The following is a 22,395-nucleotide window of genomic DNA, read 5'->3' as shown; positions in this document are numbered from 1 at the left end:
CAAACGTCTTATCCTTTTAATATTTGTGCGTAAAGAATTTCGTAAAAAGTAAATCTTTCTTAATATTCTTAAAAGTACAGAAATAATATTTTTTCTCAAGAGAATTGTTCCTCTCTTCTTGACAGCTTTAATTGCTTTTAATACTTTATATATAGATAAAATTAAAAATTTATTTTTACTTGTTATTTTGTACTTTTGTACATTTTTTAGATTATTTTGCATAGACTTTATTCCTGAAATTAACGCTACGAAATAATTTCGCGCGTTTTAGAAGCGAAATGAGTGATACGAACCAAGATGAAAAGAAATATATAAAATATGATATTTCAATTATGTGACAAACATAATAGGGAAATATTATACGTAAATATTAACAGAAAAATAGCGTTAGGGTTTTCATAATCAGATCATATTCCAATCTATATTCCGATCTAGATTCCAATTTCTTATATATTTTCAGTAGTAGCTTTTTCAAGCAGCTTACTAGAAATGTCGCTCGTTTATTGATCGATATACTTTTGCCATAGATAATAATATTAACAGAATCGTTACATAACAAGAGCTTATATAATAAAAATTTAAACTTAAAATATGAAAGCATCTATATCAATTTTGTCTACGTAAGAATCTTTGTTAAATTAATTAAAGACTTATTACATATTTTCTCTTATAAAACAATCTTAAGAGACGACTGCAAGTACAAATCTACGTAAGTATGAAAGTTTTGCATTAACGCATGTAAACATGAGGATTTTATAACTTTTTTTCTTTTCTTTATCGTTTTTATAATTTCTTTTAAGATTTAGCGGTTTTTTAAAATGTTGCTTTAAAAATAATTTTACCAATAATGGATAAGAAAATAAACAAAAAATTTTTTATGAGATATTTGTGTCTGCATATTTTTTCTTTCCAACGCAGACATTATGATGTTTCTGAAAAAATTTATATTAATATGATGTAAAATTATATGCTACAATTTTAATATTAATTGTTAACACAGAAATATGAAATCATTTAATACAAAAGTTGGAGAATTGTTGATGAATTATATTTCAAAATTCATAAAGATAGACTTATTTTATTCTCTTGTGTCACAAAACTGTTTCATATATTTTAATTCGTGACGTTCTATCACCAGAGAGAATGATCACCTTAGCATTTTTTTCCTTTCTATCCATCCATATTTTATATATGCAATTATAACAGCATAAATGGAATAAAGCGAGAAATAAATGTTACAAAAAGTATATAAATATATATATGAAGTGTGTAATAAATAGAATGCTTTTACATGCTCAAAAAATCATTTTCCCTTTGTTGTCGATTGCACACATTTTTACGTTAAAAATAGACAGTTAAACACAATTTTCGATGTCTTCTTTTGAGAACTCGTTTGTTCTCTACGCATATCGATGTAAATATACTTTGATATAATTAAGATAGATAGAAGAGCTGTATCGTCATTAAAATTGATGCCCGACTCATTGCTGCGAGTATAATGAACGGTTTAATTAGAAGCGAAATATATTTTGCCCGACGTAAAAACTTACGCGACTGAGTACTAGCAATAGAGAAAATAGAGTTTTGCCTTTGATATTGGCATAACGGTGGTTTTTATAATTGCTCTCCTGTGACGTACCATCCCAACGATATTAATGTATTCGTGTGATAACTAAGAGCAGGTTGGAATATAAAACATTGAACGCAGTTTCCTTCTCAAGGGGGCCGACATAAACCCGTCGTCGCCGTTTGCTCTCGTGGGGTTACCATAAAATTACAAAAGCACCTGCTCCTGTTCGTCTTTATGCCTCGCGTTATCTTTCTAGCCACTCTTTAAGTACATCCGCCTACTTACCGCATTCTCACATCGCGAGTGATAAAAAATCTCTTCAGTATATATTTAAGCTATAATTAGTTGATTAAAGAAACTATTTTTAAAATAAAACATTAATGCGCATCTAGTATAGTTCCAATTCCGATAAGTTTGTAGATATGTCGAGCGATTTTTAAAGTGAAAAATGTGCGTATATGCGTTTAACTGCAGATTTAGCGGTGAGGATGGTTATTAGAAGCTATCGAGGCGTACATGATTTTGACCATATGTCGGAGAACCTTATGAAATGTATAAAATTAAATTAAAATAAAAGTGTTTTATGATATTGAAAGCGCTTTATAAGATTTATATTTTACGAACCAATTAGAATTCAGAAGCAATTGTACGTAGATTATAAATAATTTATAGACATATAAAATAATTTTTAATATCTCATTAAAATTTTTATTTTAAAGAAACAAGATTTTAGAAAACTTTTATGACAAGAGAGATTGCTTCTTGTTAACTACTTTATGCGTGTATCAAAAATTTATTAAAAGAAAAGAAAACTTAACTAAGAATCTCAAATTATCATATTTTTTTCGCAATGTAATTAAATATAATCTGATGTGATGAATATTTATTTTGAAATATCGATAGACAGCAGTTTTTGATATTGGTTTCATACTAACTGGATTGTGTCGATTAAGAGGCTTGAGGCAAATGACGCTAACAAAGAGAAATGCATTGATCTGTGAACACAAACGAATTTGAAATTTTAGACAGAATTCAAGCCATGATTGCCCATTATTGCCCAAACTAATGAAATTTTTAAAATTATTTTTATTACAACAATCGTTAAAATTGTTCAAAAATAAATAATATTACTATTTTTTATAAGATAATATGGTAATAATTTCTAAAGAAATAAAATCTCTTTCAAATATATAAATGTCTCAAATATCTAAGTGTTTTAATCCTTAAAAAAAATTCTTCTTAATAATGAATTGTTATGAATTGTTATACAAATAAAGCAAACGTCAAACTACAAAGCAAAATACAAACCGTTGTAAGAATTGTTAAAATATTTAAAATATTTTAACAATAACTTTGTTAGTCTTTACAAGCTAACATTTTAACAGACAATGTTTTAATTTACTTTTCGTTAGCGATCATTTTACGTTCGCTCAAATTAAATTTTATATGTAAAGTACAAAATTTTATATGTAAAGTACAAAATATTAATAATATTGGCAATTTATATATTATGCTAGTTTATATTTAGTGCAAATAATTTGAGTATATAATATGAAAAATTCTAACAAGGTGTTCTCATTCATATTCTATTGTTGCTTGTTTAATTTTCTCGCGAGTTTGTTCTAAGAAATTAATGACATTAATATAATTTTCTTTTTTGTTTTTGTTTATTATTCTATAAATATACGAGCTAAATAAACATAAGAAATAATTCATTTAATTGTAATGCTACTAAAAACAATTCAAATATTATTGAAATATAGTTTATTTTTTTAAATTTTATTTAAACTTACAATTAATAACCGCAAACGAATAATGAGATCATACAAAAGACTTCTATATAAAAGTTTTAAAAAATGACATATGTTAGATATATACACATTTTTAAGATATTTTTTATATACTAAATTTATTATACTAAAATATTTTTTAATACTAAATATAATCATATCATTTAGATAATATTTCCTATTTAGAATTATTAAATTCTCAGTAAATATATTATTTATGAGTGAGTTTTTTAAAAAAACGTATATCCCGACCACTTTTTTAAATATATATATTTAAAAATGAGATTATAAAACCGGGATGCTATGAAGTTTATAATAAACTTATAAGCACATAATCTCTTGAAAAAACATTTTAAAAAATTTGAAATTTTAATAAATTTTAATAATTTTAAAAAATTTGAAAATTTAATACTTTTGCAAAATATTCTGAAGAAAACGTGAAAAAGAGATCAATTCATCGAAATATATAATGTTCTTCTCAAATTTTTTCAATTTAAATAGCACACATATGTATTTCGATCTGAATTCCTGAATTATATTTTTCCCGATACTACGCAAATTTCGTTTCCACATTTTCTTTTTATATGTGACACCTGATGTAACAATAGTAACGATGATTTATTTAAAGATATATATAACGCAATATATATGACGTATGTGTGAAGCGGAGATAGTGATAGACTTGGCATTTGATGTATTTTTATGAGTCCGTGTAGATAAAGGTACACATTTTATGTGCATTGATATGGCTCATTCAATCTTATTTTCTGCTATTATTACATCTATGACAATATATATCTAGACAGATATCAACGTATCATATGTCGAATCTAACAATCGAAAAATATTGTATAAAAACGAAAAATTTGAATATTGCAAACTTACGCATATAAATGTATTTATTTTTATATATATTTTACAAATTATTCACATTTTTAGTAATAAATTATTTTACGTATGACTATGATTTTTATATGTAGATTATAATATAATTAGATACTCGAGACCTTTAGTTACCATTTATTTATAGTGCAGGTGTCACAGTAAAACTGTATGATTGAAATAGCTTCTGTAAAATTGTTCATTATGTGTCAAGTTGGAATGCTTTTTAAACTATAAACTTTAATTGTTTACAACACAGTAATAGCAGGTATCAAATATAGATATCAAATATGTGGCCAATGTATTTTTGATTTGTTTATACAGCGAACGGTAGTCTATCATTTCTTTTTTCATATTTTTTTTATTAAATGGACGAATTGTTGTGTCAATTAATTTATTAAATCATATTTGTAGCAGAATTTAGAAATAATACTGTGTATAAAACGTTTTTACCTGAATTTATCAACGCATCTATGCACACGTGGATGTTAATATCGATCGTTCTGGACAAGACGTAAATCAAGTGTGACAAGCAAAAAAATATTTTTTATTTCTCTTTTCATATGTATATCGATACAAAGCGCGCTGTAATGCAAATTAAAGTGCGGATAAAAAGAGATAAAAATCTATTCTATGCCGATAGATATACATATGAAACGAATAAAATCATTTATATTTTTTTTGCTTATATGCAACATCAAATATTTTAATACCAGCCAACAGAAAGAAAGCTACATACATTTATCCTAAATAACAAGTCATACGTAAAGAATATTTTGAGAGATTAAACCTTTGGGCTTCAGAAATTGACATAAAGTCAAATTTAAATTAGATTCTGTGATATCGATGTTATCAAAGCTCAGAATTGATTAAATGCAGATTTTAAGTCAACTGTCATTAATATAAAAAATCCATGTGATTTTTATATATTTGTAGATACTGCGAAGATACCATCTTTTTAGATTTTCGAAGCAGATTATATGTACGCACATATTTTTAATTTCTTTATTCCAGAAAGAAACTTTTGATTCGTACAACTATCGAAATTCTCTTGCACATTCAGACCTGAATATTACGTAACTATAGAATCCGTGGCTTTGAACTAGTCCATTGGAATATATCATGCATAAGCTGTAGATTCGCAGTGAATTCCAGGATTTTATCGAGAACTATCGCCTCCGCGAATTTAGGCAGAATATGTGCATGCAGTGAAACATATTCGTTCGTATGTGCAATCAATGTGTTGATCATACAATGTCTCTTTTCAAAATGTTAGAAACGTGCGATACAGTATAAAACAACGAATAATAAAAGAACTTAGTTTAAAGTCAGTTTTAAATTGGAGATTTATTATACGATTATTACGAAAATATCGTTATTATTCTACATTAGCAAACATTACTTTCCCAATAATACGTATATGTGTGGATTTGATCGGAAACGATAATTTTTGCTTCATTGGTTCATAATCGATAACAGCGAATAGTGTATTATTGCAAACATGTTGAGAGTCAAGCGAACTTCTACGCTATTGATTTTGCACGATGAAATGCTATATGATTATTTCGGTTCTTTCTAGTTCGGTTCTTTCACAATAAATTTAGAGAAGAAAGATTTAGACACAACATAAATCGATGGAAAGTAATACACATCTATAAAATCGAGATAAATTACCAAAATTGCACAGATATCGATCATAAATATCGGCTACAAATAAAATTCGGAGGAAAATGATATCGAATATTTGTATTTCAATTGCATGCATGGATATACGGTTGCATTTTTGTAGTCATGAAAAATGTATATTTCACAACTACATTACATGATGAATTAAGAATGTTACGCTTTCGTTACGAAAATTTACATACGTGCTTATCCTGTTTAATACAATTTTCAAAAGACTAGAATTGTTATGGAAAATACTTTCGACGATTATTTTTATAGAAAGTTATTTACATCCGATTTACTAGAGGCACTATTTTATTTTATAAACGGGCGTTTTTTTATAATACCATTGTCAATATGATTTTTATAACATATCTCATTCAATCTATAATATAGTATAGATAATATAATATAGATTAATAATCTTCCTGCAAGTTATTGACATACGATACATTTCCGATATTGAATTATAGAGAATAATATCGAAGCAGAATATTTCTCATAACATTTTTTGATGCATTCATTGATTTCTATTGGCATGTTTGACTTGATGCTATGGCAAAACGCCCATATAATTACGAGAAAGCCTATATGAACGCTCATATGAGCTGTACCTCTACAGATGAATATTACGCATCTCCTGGATACAGAAGATAATCAACGTAGAAGTATTAAACCGTATGGGCAAACAGAAAAAACTGCTACTCACGGTCAAGACAAGAAAAACCACGCAATATTTGGGTCACATAATGCGTGGAGATAAATATGAATTCCTGAGACTGGTGATAGAGGGGAAAATCCTAGGCAAAAGGTCTGTCGGCAAAAGACAGAACTTCTGGTTAAAGGACCTCAGACGATGGTTCAACTGCATATCAATCATTTCAAAAAACAGTAATAGCTATATGGATCGCCAACCTTCGTACGGAGATGGCGTGAGAAGAAGAAGAATGAGCTTTTTAATGACAAAAATTATTAATTTCCTCGACGCTTAATCCCGAGATACATTTTACATCTCTGCAGCATCCATAGGTTAAACAACTTAACGTCGTTAATTTCCAGGAAGTTACGCATTCGAGGATCAAAGATATTAAAATTCATAATTAAGACAGAATGTTCCTCGTTCGCATTACGGATGTCGCGGTGATTAAAAGCAAAATTGAGGTGATGTATAATTACCGTGAAATTGAACGTGGGAGATTAAGAAATCAAGAAAATCCGCTAATTATAACAAAAAACTTATAATATACGTATTTTATTCAGCAAATATATGTAGAGCGCGTAAATGTACGTCCATTGATGAATTTATAACTCGATTTTTTATACGGGATAACATTCGTTAATTATATGAATCCTCATGTAGGATATAATTACGCTCTTGTACAAGATAATGAATAGAAATTTACGAAAAAAAATAATGCAGATAAAAATCGTGGATGAAAAACTATGAAGAAATATAAAATCAGGTTTTAGACGATGTTTTGTTATAATTTTTACAGTTTACTGGAATTCTTTTTACGTCTCGAGCTTTTTATATTCGTTATCTTATTCCGTTGCGTTTCGATTTTTATTTTTTTATGCGTAAGATCTATGTCAACAATAAACCGCTAACTTAACGAGGAACTTACCATTCACCGACACTCATTAGATTTCATATCGATACATCCTATATATAACTTCATCATTATGATCCTCGTTATTGTTATTATCACCATTAATTCTGATAATGTCATTTTTCTCACGAAAACGAATACGATTTATGTCTTTTCGAACTGTGTAGCGAGACATTGTTTACGTCATATTGTCTTCCAATAGGAACCAATCAGCTTATAATAAGAAGCAGATTCAGATTCGAAAAATGTTGACATATAAATTATAGACAAAAACCGCAAAAAGTAAACAAAATTGCATCTATAATAATAATAATAATTATATATATATATATATATATATATATATGTGTGTGTGTGTGTGTACATATATGTATATATTGTAACATATTTAAATTATGTCAACTTTTGATAACCATTTCAATATTTCATTCAGATCCCATTTGTTTCATCAAATCTCGATAGTTTCCGGAAACTTGGTTGTACAATGTCGATAGTAAGAGGATAATAATTTTCCGATAACGCAAAGAGAACACGCCATTGCAATAACCTTCGAACTTTTTTACTTGGGATTAATTCATTGCCCGAGAGCCATAATTATATCTATAAATAGATGGCAGGATTAAAGTTTCATCACAAATTCGCGTTGGCGGTACATGCCGCTAAACAACTTTTGGATAAGGTGTGCAAACGGAGGCACACGACTTTAGGTTGCGGTTTGGATGTAACACGTGCGTGAAAGTTTTCGCGTTAAATTGGAACCGCACCCACGGGATTTACGTGCAAATTTGTCGAACGCGCTGCTACGATCTTCGTGAGATATTCGAGGAACACACATGCGTCATTGTTTTTAAGGGAGGTACGCATCGCGCCAGAATATTAATGAATGTAGGAATCCCAAAGCATTACATCACTTCCAGATTTATCATATCAGATTCGCCCTCATGAGGTTTAATTTTAATCGTATGTCAAAGATCCTGAAAACATTGCTGACATTTCGTTCGAAGCAGATTAATTTCTATTACCCGCTGTCAAACATTCTCTAATCGTTTATTTTTACGAATAAACAATCACTTTGTTTTATTATGAACAAGCATCTCCAAATGTACTTGACTTTTTAATTAATGATGTAATTGTATTTACGTCCGTTAATGTTACCATCCACTGATAAATAGTCTAAATTACCTCATAGCGTCAGGATATATAAATATATCCTATGTATATATAAATACATCCTATGTATATATGTATATGGCATATTTATTCGATAGTCGATATGATGATTACGAATTCGCTTTCACAATCACACATTGCGTGATTTCTCGCTTAAATTTAAACTAATGTGCACATACAAGATATAAAAATAAAAAAAAAAATATGTATGAAAAGATGCTATAATACTTATAATGCGTACTGATCTTTTAAATCGTTTTGCATTGATTTCTTGTCACTGAATATAAATAACATTTAACGATAGAAGTGTAATATAAATGAACAATGAGAAATTTAGACTAAAATTATTAAATTATATTTTGTTTTTATGTATATTACAAACATTTAAAAAAATTAAATACGATTGTATCTTTTCTATCAATTTATGTAATTGATATTAATCGATAATAATACGATTTTATTCTACATTTTTATGTTTTTATAAAAGTAAATTTATTTTACATTTATTTTAATAAAATACTTTATTAGAATATTTTATATTTATTTTAAGTATTATATATATATTTAAGTATTATATATATATTTAAGTATATATATTATATTTATTATAAAATTTAAATTGATATTTTTATAAAAAAATTTATTATGTTTCGTAAATCATACTATCAAGGTTTGTTAAATATTGGTACGATTTGAAAAATGCTTAATGTATTCGCTATCATGCGCCTAGTTTATCGCATACAAATTATATTTATTATTCATAAAATGTTTTAATATTAATATAAATATGTTATACTTAATCACTTTATATTGGATATGTTTTGATTTATTAATATGTAATTATATTTGATTATTAATATACGCGAATAAAAAAACAAGAGACATGAAGAGAAAACAAAATACATAAATGATTGTTTTCAAAAGAGATTTAATAATCAATCAATATTTAATGAATATAATTATTAATTAATTAGTTTTTAAAGAATTATTTGTGCGTCTCGTTTTCTATACCTGATTTTTATTAATCTATTTTTTTATTCATGTATATAAATAATCATATATAAATTACATATTAATAAATTAAAAAATGTCCAATTAAATTAATTAGTAAATAATATATTTGCGTATATTGTATATCTTTTGTCTGTTGATCATTAATATGTATAAATATATATATATATATATATATATATATATGTATATTATAAAAATATTTTATTTTTTTAATTTTATTTTTATATTTATTATTTTTTATTATTTGTATTTTTATTATTTAAATATATTTTTAAAGAAAATATAATTTAAGAGATCAATTGCTTAAATTATATCTTTCGTAATATGAAAAGACTTATATTAACGGAAGAATTTGCAATAAATTAAAGATATAACGTTAAAGATCCAGTTACGTAATTTATAACATCAATTTGTATACAAATTACCAAATGAGTAAAATAATATAAAATATCTGTTAGTGGTACAATTATCTCATAATTATCATTGCTATCTATTTGAATATAATCGATCAGTTATAATAGCGCTAACATTTAATGGATCATAACAATGATCTATAGATATGTAAACGAAGAAGTAAAAGCTTATACATTTAAGCAAAGACAAAATGCTGTTTGAGATTTAATCTTGAAATATTTATTAAATTTCTTATATGATATTTGGATATACATATAATTAGGAAAACAATGTTGTTTTTGAAAATACACAAATATCTCATTCGCGCGCGCGCGTGAGATAGAATGATACAATTTGAACGGAATATTCGGAGCGACCAAGAAGCCACAGATTCTCGAGTATTACACATAAGAAAAATAAAAGTCGCGTGCAGCATCGATGACGGATTCAGTTGTTATGGTAACATCTTGAGAAAATATCTCCTATACTCGTACGCGCACGGAATGCATGGTGTTCATGATTTGGAGAATCGACTTTAGCAGAACTTGACGGTACATATTACATATTTTCCCGAAAATTTTAATAAACCGACAATTGTCATCTAAATTAAACCAACTCATTTAAAGACAAAAGCACAAAAATTTTATATTTTGTGCATAGAATAAACGAACTATGTATAAACGAACACATACAAGTTATTTAATTAAACATAAGACGCGTTTGATATGTGGCGATTTGCTTTCAAGAAAATCGATGATATCTGCATGCAATAGTTGACGGATGCATCTAGAAAACAATAGAGTTGATTGCACTGGTTGATGCGTACTGTAAATTCACAGAGAGTTCGGACGTGATCTTACTAGTTTGTGTAAAAATGCAGGAATCGTTCTATCAATCTTACATTTGAATATGTATTTCAATTTCACGAAAGATGTTATAAAAATATAGATTGAAATTAAACATCAATAAAACTTTTGCAATAGTATATCTTCTTCCCTTTTGCAATAGTACATCTTCTTCCCTTGCCATTTTAACATAAAAAAAAAAGATTGAAAAATCTTACAAAACTGTTAATGTGTTATGATTCAACATATGTATTATACATTAACGTTCATTTCGTTTCTTTCTTAATTTTTTACAAATTTTAAAATTTTAGTACGTATACGATTTTAATACGTTTTGTGTATAGACAAAGCAAATTCTATTTGGATTTATTAGCCCTATAGAGTGTAATGAGATAAGAAATAAGATTTGTTTCGCTTAAAAGTGTTAGTAAAGATAATGGAAAGTATATAATGGATAACACAATTTTCATAAAGTAGATTTTTCCACAAAATCTTGCAAAGTAAAAATTATATTAAAGTGTCGTCAAGTATGTAATTGTGTTTTGAACGCACTCTATTATTTCAAAACTAGGCTAACATCGCATACTTCGATCTTTGAAATGTGTTTAAAATGATTTTATAATTAGAAATAAAATTTTTTTGATTATGCAGCATATGAAAGAAAAAAAACTAATTTTATTAGAATTTGTTATATTTGTATGACAAAAATATATTTCTTCTTATGAATTATGTAGAAAGATAATTAGCTGAAAATATAGAAAATAGGTAGAAACATGAGACTAAAATAATGAGAATAGTGTCTTTAACGCAGATGTATCAACTTACTTTGTCCCTATTAGAATCTTCAATTAACCGTAGATTGCTTACCTGAGACCTTGACCCAGTTTATCATTCTAAGTGTTTGTTCAATAGATTGCTTCTTTTACGATTGTCCTTTTAAGGTATTTAAGCAAAGATGAAAACATAAAAGTAATATTTAAATAGAAAATGAAAATTTCTAAGCTATTTCTCCTAATTAAATAATAAATGATTAATATAAAATATTAATTATTTGTATAGTATAATTAAAAGCTTAGCAAACATGCATAAAAGATTACAGCTCATTAATTACTTTAATTTTTGCATATATTATAATTTTAAGTCACGTGCGCGCATACAATTTGAATTATATGGCGGACATTTTTCATTTCTAAATATATTATTTTAATTATACTTTTATTAGTGATTATATATATATATATATATATATATATATATAATATATATATATATATATATATATATATAATCACTAATAGTAAAGTAGAATGTATATATAACAATAGAAATAAATAAATATATATATATATATATATATATATCTTTCTATTGTTATATATACATGCTTGCTACTGTTATCTATTACATTTCTCTTCGTTGACATTTTTATATCTGGTTTTTCTTATTTATATACTTCTTATTTTGAATATGGCTATTACATTATTATTAATAAACGTGAATTTAAAAAAATAAAAATTAATAACCAAGATTTATATACGGTCGCACATAAATTTGCTATTACATAAAATTAAATTCACCCCGCGCGTCTTGATACGGTCTCTGTATGAAAAAAAATCTATCATTATATAATTCCATACAGATTCAACTTTCTGTGTTCCATTGTTTGGTTTGAAAGCCATCTCTCTTTATTCATCTTTGAACATAAATAGTTACCTTTGCTTCAAATAGTTACCTTTGCTTCGAAAAGTTATATCCTTATGGAACTTTACACTTTACACTGTAAATGTTGGATGGAAAGTTGTAAATGCTTATGGAGAGAGCCTACTCACATATTTATTTTTCAACTTTGGATATTTTGAGTACTATATATCAAGGTCATATTGGAGTTAACGTTAATAATCCAAATATTTATTTAGATTATATTTAAAAAGGTTCATACATACATATATATATATATATATATATATATATATATATAATTAAATATTTCCCTATACACATATGTATTTAACAAAAAATAACGAAATATAAATAATTATTTTAAAAAATGATAGCAAAATAATTATTTCAATTAATTTCTTAAAGTTTCTAATAAAAGATATAAATTTCAAATATTTATTATTAATTTATAAAATTACTTGCTCTTTTAAGTAGAATTATATTGCATAGAAAAATATTGCATAAAAGATTATAAATAATTTAATTCTTATTTTATATATTTGTGTGTTTTTTCCTTATAACTTCTTGGATTCGCTTTTGTTTATTTTGTTTATATTTTATTTAAAATCTGTTATGTTATTATCTTGTCTGTTATTTTTTATGAATTGTTTTTGAATTGTTTTTATAAATCAATATTTATGCATAATAATGATTATTTTTAAAAGAAATGCATATTTGTTTTATCACTGTTGCAATTTTTTTACATAATATTTAAAATATAAAATAAAACAAGAAGCAAAATAATATTTGAAATATATATACTTAGAGTGTCAATATATATGTAAATATGCAATTTCACGGGAGAAATATTTTATTATTATCTTTTAAATAAGAAAATTCCTGATGACTCCTTTAAAATTGTTATTTCTCAATTATAACATTTTAAATAAATATTTTCTATATATTTATACTTATCACGATTATAAAAAATGTTTAAATAATATATATGTTATTCGTGTACATGCACAAGATTACATGTGTTACATGTATTACGTTAATTATATTTAATAAACACTGTATTTTTCAATATAACTATTGAATACATCTATTGAATACACTGAATGTAATATATATTAACAAATGGAAAAAATAATGAAACTTTTAAATGTTATTAATTGATTGTAATAAAAAAACATATTAATATTATAAAAATATAGGAAAACGCATAATACTTTTGGTTTTATTAGAAAATCTTTCGAGTAGCGTTTTGTGTTGATTTTTAGCTGATTGAATAAATGCATTTGTTTATTGATTTAGAAATAATATATTATTTATAGTAAAAATTTTTAATATAATCACAAAAAATTTTAATATTATTTATAGTATCGCAAAACATTTCATTAACTTCGAAAAAAATCTGCAAATTATAAAGTTAAAATAGGAAGAGAGTTCAATTTTTATCAATTTCTCTATTAATATCGAGAGTATATGTAATTGTATGAACATAATTATAATAGTAATTATAATAGTGTAACACATTTCTAATTAAATTTATTATAATCATTATGCCTGTTTTATTGAGAAGCAAATTGAACAAGTTAAAATATAATCTTTTCATTTAGCGACAGAATTCGCAAACTGTTAAAATTTAAATTCGATGCTAAACAACGATACAAATAAACTTTGTGAAAGTTGCAGCAGCACTGCACTGACGACGTGGCTCACATACGATTGTATATTTAGGCGCGAATTTCTGTACCAGACGCATTGACACGCGGAGCATGTTTGATCGCAACAAAAGTAGTTCAGCAAACGTAAACTTAAAGAACCCACATCCGAGCTAAATATACGAAAACGAAACTTAAGTATCTTAATTAAAAAGCTTTTCGATTTGATTCGTATGCAGTATCCTTTTGCCTGATGCAAAAAGCTGATTGCCTGTGTTTATCATGAAAGACAAGATTATGAGACTGTGAAAAAACCTAGATAGAAATAGTATATAAAAAAATTTTTTTTTCGTCGAAATAATATCTTAATGAGAAGTTTCTATTGATAGATACCCTTCAATTTTTCCGATACAAAACGTATAACGTAATAGACAATTATTTAGCAAAGTATCGAGAAGATAAATTACATTGAAATTTTATTCTCTTATAACAATGTGGTCATATTTTTTTCTCTTTGAAAAATAAGAAAATTTAAAGTAAAAAAGCAATGCGTATATATTTATTTATATTTATATTTATACTATATATTTAATAATTTTTTAACTTATGCATAATACAGGTTGTTTTTTAATTATCGTTTAATTTGTAAGCTTGCGTAATTGTGCTGGAAAAATTCTGATTGAAAATAGCTATGTCAATTTAAAATCCGCGACAGGAAATATTTTCTCGGAGTTATTGTTCGTTGATATATCAACCTTCGTTCTTGCACGAGGTTTTTTCTTCAAACGATTCTATCTATATATTCTATTTCACATTTTGTTGAAACGCGCATACTGTTTCTTCTTTAACAGAGAGCACAAACATGATACTGAAACTGTCATTCTAGTTATAATAAAATAGGGTAGAAACAGGATTTTTCTCGTGAAAATAGCTTGCTTCTCTTTATATATTACATGCACGAAAAATACGTTAACAATTTGCAACGATATTTCAATCGTTCAATCAACATTTTTAATAATAACATGCTAGGATAGTGTTTGCAAAAGACCAAGAGCACTATCTGAGTAATCATCGACTACAAAATGCGACTATGAAAACATAATGCGACTATTTTAATTCACGTCTAAAGTATAAAGTTTGAGTGCACATTATTATATGTAGCACTTTATTATATGTGTGTTTATGTATAGTACATTTATTACATATACACACATATATACATAGTTATGTATATGTATTTTTATGAGTATATATATATATAAGAATATAAGAAGATTTTTTTAATTATATATATATATATATATATATATATATATATATATATATATATTAATTATATATAAGAATATAAGAAGATTTTTTTTAATTAAAGTGATTTATAAAAAAAGTAAAAGATAGAGAATAATACAAAAATAGGATAATATAGATAGATAGAAAGAATAATAAAATCGTAAATATTGCAAAAGCAGATGATAGCAGGATTTGAATAATTTCATTTAACATATGTTGTGTAGCTGTTAAAAATTAATTAATATGCAATTTTTCAAAATTAAATTTTCTTTATAAATATATATATATATATATATATATATATATGTATATATATATATATATATATATATATATAGATATAAGATTAATTTTTCTATATTGTTTTAATATGTTGAAAGGAAGGAACTGAAATCTACATTATACATGTCACTAAAGAAACTATTTAATTTAGATATACCTATACTCTTGTATCGTATTTTTAAACACAAGATCTTCTTTGCCAAATAATCCGACACCTCTAATAATTAGTGACAAAGTAACAAGTAAGAATTTAGAGTATATTTATTTTACACGTATATTGTACCTATATTATATTGTTATTTATGCGTGATATAAAATTATAAAATATAAATATAAAATTAATCTCTCTATATTGTACTTATGTACGAAGCGCTTCAGTTGCATCAGTTCGCATCAGTTTCAAGTTAGATTTCAATATTAAAAGAAAGATAAATGGAATGTGATTAATCTTTATTCCTTTAATAGTTTGCTTAATAGTATTATGATATTTGGAAATTAATTATAAAACTATTGAATGTGGCGAAAAGATATGTAAAAGAATGACGATTAATTGAATTTTGACTAAAAGAAGATTAACTCTTTGAGCTGCCTCTTTAAACTATTCGTACATGAAAAAAAATACCTATATAATTCTACACATATATATAACTACTATTCTGTATATATAACCATTTATTCTATATACATTCTGCATATAAGATCGCAGTATTTAAACACTTTGAATCATTTATATTCATGGCTGAATGGATATAATGAATAGCTATGCAAAAATCTATAACGTGAATAATAAATGCACATAAATCAAATGTGCATAATAACGTAAATTTATATTGCTAAAATTTCATGAGAATTTTCAAAAACTGTGATGTATATTGAAAAGAAACGAAATATATATACATGAATTTTATATAAATATTAAATATTAAATTTAAATTATATAAATATTAAAGCTGTCTTTTATTCTATTTACATAAATTCAAATAAATAAATATACAAAATCTCCATTTAATAATTTAATAATTAAAAACGCTAATTTGTAACATATACGTGTGATATCTCAGATAGCCAACTGTTTGTAAGATTATTATTGTGTTGCCAATAATTGTTGATAATAATACGATTGTTGGCAATATGACAGCAATATGATTAATGTATGATTACGTAGTTATTTGTGTAGGATATTTATCTTATTTTTATATCTTTTTTTATTGCAATTCTCTCTCTTAATTTCAACTTCACTTTTATAAATACCCTCTTTTATAAATATTCTAGTTTTAGAATTAAGCTACTCGAATGAATAATACTTGTCAATTGTATCTTTTTTCTACTTCTCATAATGTATGCATTTCAAGAATCGATTGAGCTATACAAAGTTCATCAATTCACTTCGTAAACACAAATTTTAATCTGTAAAAACGAATTTCTTTGAAAATAAGAGTCTCAATTTGATAGAATTCCCAATGAATTCCGATGTCAGATGTCAGATCTATTGACATGAGAGATCTCTATGATTTTTACGTGATGAAATACGATAATTTTCACATATTTTTTCGTATTTTTCTCTCTCTCTCTCCGTCTCTCTCTTCCTCTCTCTCTCTCTCTCTCTCTCTCTCTCTCTCCCCTCTCTCTCTTTCTTTCTCTATCTATCTATCTTTGCAACTTCTCAAGAGAAAATCATAAAAAAAATATATATGTATATAAATATATTAGATTTTTTCTTAAAAACTTTTTTGATTTATTCAGCGCGTACTTACGGGATTGGTGCTAGCGGTCGGAGCGAAAGTTGAAAATAGAACAAAAGCGGAGATATAGTAATAAGATCAGAAGGAGAGGAACCGCGCCGGCCCGGCACCGCGACGCTACTGACGACGGCGTCGGTTTTACCCGCGCGAGAATGAACGCATCGTCCGCCCTGTGCGATCCACCACCACTTACCCTCCGTAACATACATAGAATCAACCCTTTGTTGCTCTCTCTCTCTTTCTCCCCCTCCCCTTTTCTTTCTCTCTTCTTTTTTTCCTCTTTTCCTCTTTTCCTATGCAAAGTACAAATCGAGAAATTCTTTATCTAAACTACAATATCCTGTCGATATCCTGTAATTTTACATTCGTCGAAGTGCGCTGCATAATCCGTCACAATCAGTAAGGTCTGATATTGACATGGATCGATATTGCTCACTAAGCGAAAGATCGTTTATTATCGTAACGGTTTAGACTTCGAAAAGCTCATTTGAAAAGCTAGACTTTGAATTCATTTGAAAAGCTACGCAGCTAGAGCGATTAATCTAGATTCTTGCGTTTATGCCTTCTCGTAGCTCTTTACAAACGATCTTTGTGAAAAATATATTTATAGCAATATCAATTTCATTTATGTATATGTGTGTACAACTATTTTAATTTTTAATTTTATATATATATATATATATATATATATATATATATATAATATATTTCAGATATAATGTTTGTTATAATCTCTCTACTATCTATACATAATTATAATCTTTTTATTATTATATACATCTCTATTGTATATATAATTTTGATTTAACTTTAATATAGAGCATAGGAAGACCATTATTAATTAAAAATATATATTTGTAAATTACAAGTTTTAATGCAATAATGATAACGTTGTTATAACAGATTAAATAAACTTTTATATAAATTTCTATTTGATAAGAGGATTATTAAATAAATAATGTACTTCCTGTTTTTCTTTAAAAATTTATATTTTTCATTCGATTGTATTTCTTGGCTCTTTAATTAACAAAGAATAAGCTTGATATTATTATAAGTTTTAATACGTCAATCAATTCGAAGCAAGAACTAAATTAATACTATGGTTGAAAGCGCGAATGCCCAATAATGATATTCAAATAATCTTTCAACAGAAAACATCGTTATTATGCGCGTCAACAAAGCGTTATAATGAATATTACATCTATGATGCTCACTGAAAGGATCATAATACTCAATTATAGAAGCAAGTTCGTCAAATATTAATAAATGTACGTACTTGATTAATTATTAGCTTTAATTAAATCTATTAAATAAGTCATTTCTGTAACTTGTGTAATTATATTTGTTAATAATTACAGTATTGATAATAATTAATTTATCAATTTATTGATAATTATGTTAATTGTAAATATTATAAGATAAAGTGTATATAAATGCTCTTATACAAATCATTTCAAATTTTTTTAACATAAATGATTAATAATTTTCGTTTCGTTTATCACTGATACAATATAACAGTATAGATTTTTATTAATTTTAATAATAATACTCGTCTATATATAATACACTGCTACGATAATAATATATTTTAATGAGATGTAATATTATGTTCTAATAATGTGTTTAATCTCTTATGATTAAGCTGTCACGAAATTCTGTTTCACATTTCCTATTAATTTACGATCAATATTATTACAATAACTAATTAATTAACGTAGCACATATAGAGATGTTGTACTTAATTGAAAGTCTATTTTAGATTGAAGTCGCTTAAGTGGAATTTCCAAAGAGTCAATAAATTTAAACATGTACGATAACATGCATATTCATGTATTAAGGATAAAGACAATATGTTTGCAATAAAGTTTTGTATGTGCGCAAGTCCTTTTATAAAGATACATACATAACTCAAAAATGTAAAATCAATACAAAAATAATATAAAGAATCTCAAGAGCTATTTTCTTATAATGATATGATAATTTTATTTTTCTACAGAGTTTATATGCTCAAATTAACAGCCTTTTCTAATTAATATGATTTGTAAGGAAACATGTATTTTTCACAACAGTATTTTAATTATCATTCTAATATATTGGAAAGATAAATCGCGTTGTGCGTAAATGGTCGGAAAGGGGAGATTTATATTTCAGTGGTATTACATTTTCCTTCTCCATAAAAACGTATTTCCGTTTTATAAAATCTTTCTACACGCCTTCATACAATTTCCTATATTCCATATTACAGATATGGTATAGAGTAATTTATTTTCGCTATGATTTTCAATGATAATATTTTGAGTTGTTCTGCGATGTTGTATCTGGAAAAACATCCAAAAAATTGCAGTCTACTGCAAAACGGAATATTTTAAATAACTTAATTTATCGCTTTTTTCCATTTAATATACATTTTATTATGTCAAATAATATACATGATACTGTACATTCATGAGAAAAAGTTAAAGGATTATTGTAATTTTTGTTTCCTTATACGTTACATTTTTTAAATAATGCGATAGAGAATGTAGAAATTTATGAGAAATATGAAAATATTTGTATATAGAATGTTTCCTATTTCTATATATAGTGTTAAATTTGTAAAGTAATATTTGATTTTATTGGCAGATTTACTTGTTTTTCCTTATATTTGTCTTCTCATTTCCATTCTTCACTTACATTCTTATTTATGCTAATAAAAGACTTTATTAGGTTTATAATTATCAAAAACTTTATAATATCTCGAAATACGAGATTCATATCTTGTGAAATTTAAATAACTAAATTTAAATAACTAAAATAACTTCTAAATATAATTTTATAATTTTTGTAGAGGTCAAGAAACTGTTTTAGAAAATATTTTTAAAAGAGCAATTACACTTTATGATGACATTCATGTACAAGAATGTGAAAGTAACATAGAAATGTGAAGCATTTAAAATTATTTTTGTTTGTAACATTTTTTCTATCTTCAATTGTTTTAGAGATATAATTCTGTTTAAGTGCTTAAAACCATACTCACACACACACACACACACACACACGCGCGCACGCGCACGGTTTTAAGCACTTAAATATATATATATATATATATATATATAGAAATTTGTGCAATTTGATTTTAACAATATAATAGCAAGTAAATAAATAATTTGTTCACGCAATTTGTGCAATTTGATTTTAACAATATAATAGCAAGTAAATACATAATTTGTTCACGCAATTTTCATAAAATTTTTAAATGCTAATTTTATTTGAGAGTATATATGTATAATAAATAATATAATTTCATGTGTGCACTACATTATTTATTATTAATACGAACAAAAAACTATTTAATCGCGAAAGAATTTCTTACCAATAACAAAATATTTTTTTAGCATTTTCTATTAATTAATTAATTTTTATCTTACGTTATGAAACAAATGTGTGTACAGTATTTTTTAAACTTTATATTTCTTAATGTCAGTAACCTATCCGACCTTTTTTTCTAGAAAAAAGATGTTTAAAACTTTCCTGAAACTTGGTCAAAAACTTTATCACTAAACAGTACTGAATATTTGCTTTTGAAATTTTACTTAAGAAATTACACTATCATTGGTAATTTTAAATCAAATTTTATGTGGACAAAGAAATTCCCTTTATGTAAATTCCACATTATTATTCGTATATCAATCAATTTAATGTTTATTTTATTCATCTTGAGAAATTACGATTTATTTAGCAGATCTCGTTAATTATAATTATTATTTGTATATCATATAATCAGATTTTATTAATTAGATTTTTTGCTTTATATATGTCTCATGTATAAATTTTTAAAATTATTTTTATACTTAATGCAATATAATATCAATATTATGACACATATTACATTCTTTTTTACGCAGAATATTTTAATTTTTTTTTAATTATAAAAAATACTATATGTAATTAAACAGACTTGTACAATTATAAATATACTTGATTATAAATATTTTGTATTTCGATTTTAGTTTTGGTTTTATTAAAATCTGATTTTCGAAACTAAAGTATATAATACTTGAGATGAAAAATGACGAATATTAAATCAAATAGTAGATTTTTGCAAGAAAAATTCAATCTTAAAGTCGTCAAACAATCTCAGAAGGATATCACTCTTGAAAAACACAATATTTTTAAAAAATACATCCAATATTTTATAATATTGAGTTTCTTTTGTCTTTATACATCAATAGCATGTAACAGCAACTCTCAATATAGTAGTATATATAATAAAGTCGTAATTTTTTTATATTAAATCTTTTCTTAATATTATAAAAAAAGTCATATGTTAACTTTTTTATTTACATTTTTATTATTAAAAAATCTCATCGTTGCTGTTAAAAAAATCACATGACAAATCATTCCACTTTATTTCTACGTTTTTCTTTCAATCTTGACAGAGTACAACCCTACACACTAAATTCATGAAAAAACACAGCGTTAGATGGAAAAAAGACGCACTGGGAAATAAGAAGATTCAATACTGAGAGATCAGACATCATACATAATTAAAAGCGTAGTATATTAAAGATATATATATATATATATATATATATATATATATATATATGCACATATATATATATATTTAAACGAGATTTGAAACGCTTTATGTATGATTTAAATATACACTAAAAAAAAAATGTAAACTATAATTTGCTGCAATTTGCTTATACGTATATTTTTTTCCTGTGTAAAGAAAAAACGAAAATTTTTTTGCTAAAATTTGTTACTTAAAATAAATATTAAAATAAGAAAGATTACAAAAGATTAGCTAAATTTTTATGAGGTATGTTTA

The 22,395-nt window shown here is 25.4% G+C and overlaps 1 protein-coding gene across 3 annotated transcripts in view; it reads right to left on the bottom strand.

Annotated features, from left to right (window-relative positions):
- The window catches only part of LOC105255052 (neuropeptide CCHamide-1 receptor), a 48,310-nt gene that overhangs the window by 13,698 nt on the left and 12,217 nt on the right, over positions 1-22,395 (bottom strand). For 2 of the 3 annotated variants that reach the window (XM_011264105.3, XM_011264106.3), the window contains exon 1: positions 17,592-17,709. The exons of the other annotated variant lie outside the window; for it this stretch is intronic. The gene's annotated coding sequence lies outside the window, so the exon portion shown is untranslated. Of the gene's footprint in view, positions 1-17,591; positions 17,710-22,395 lie in introns of those variants that run through there. 3 annotated transcript variants of the gene reach the window in all.

This window comes from Camponotus floridanus, unplaced genomic scaffold, assembly GCF_003227725.1.
Source record: "Camponotus floridanus strain SB8 unplaced genomic scaffold, Cflo_v7.5 scaffold13, whole genome shotgun sequence".
NCBI lineage: Eukaryota > Metazoa > Arthropoda > Insecta > Hymenoptera > Formicidae > Camponotus > Camponotus floridanus.
Note: the sequence above shows the minus strand (reverse complement) of the source record. Positions and strands in the feature narration are given on the sequence as shown.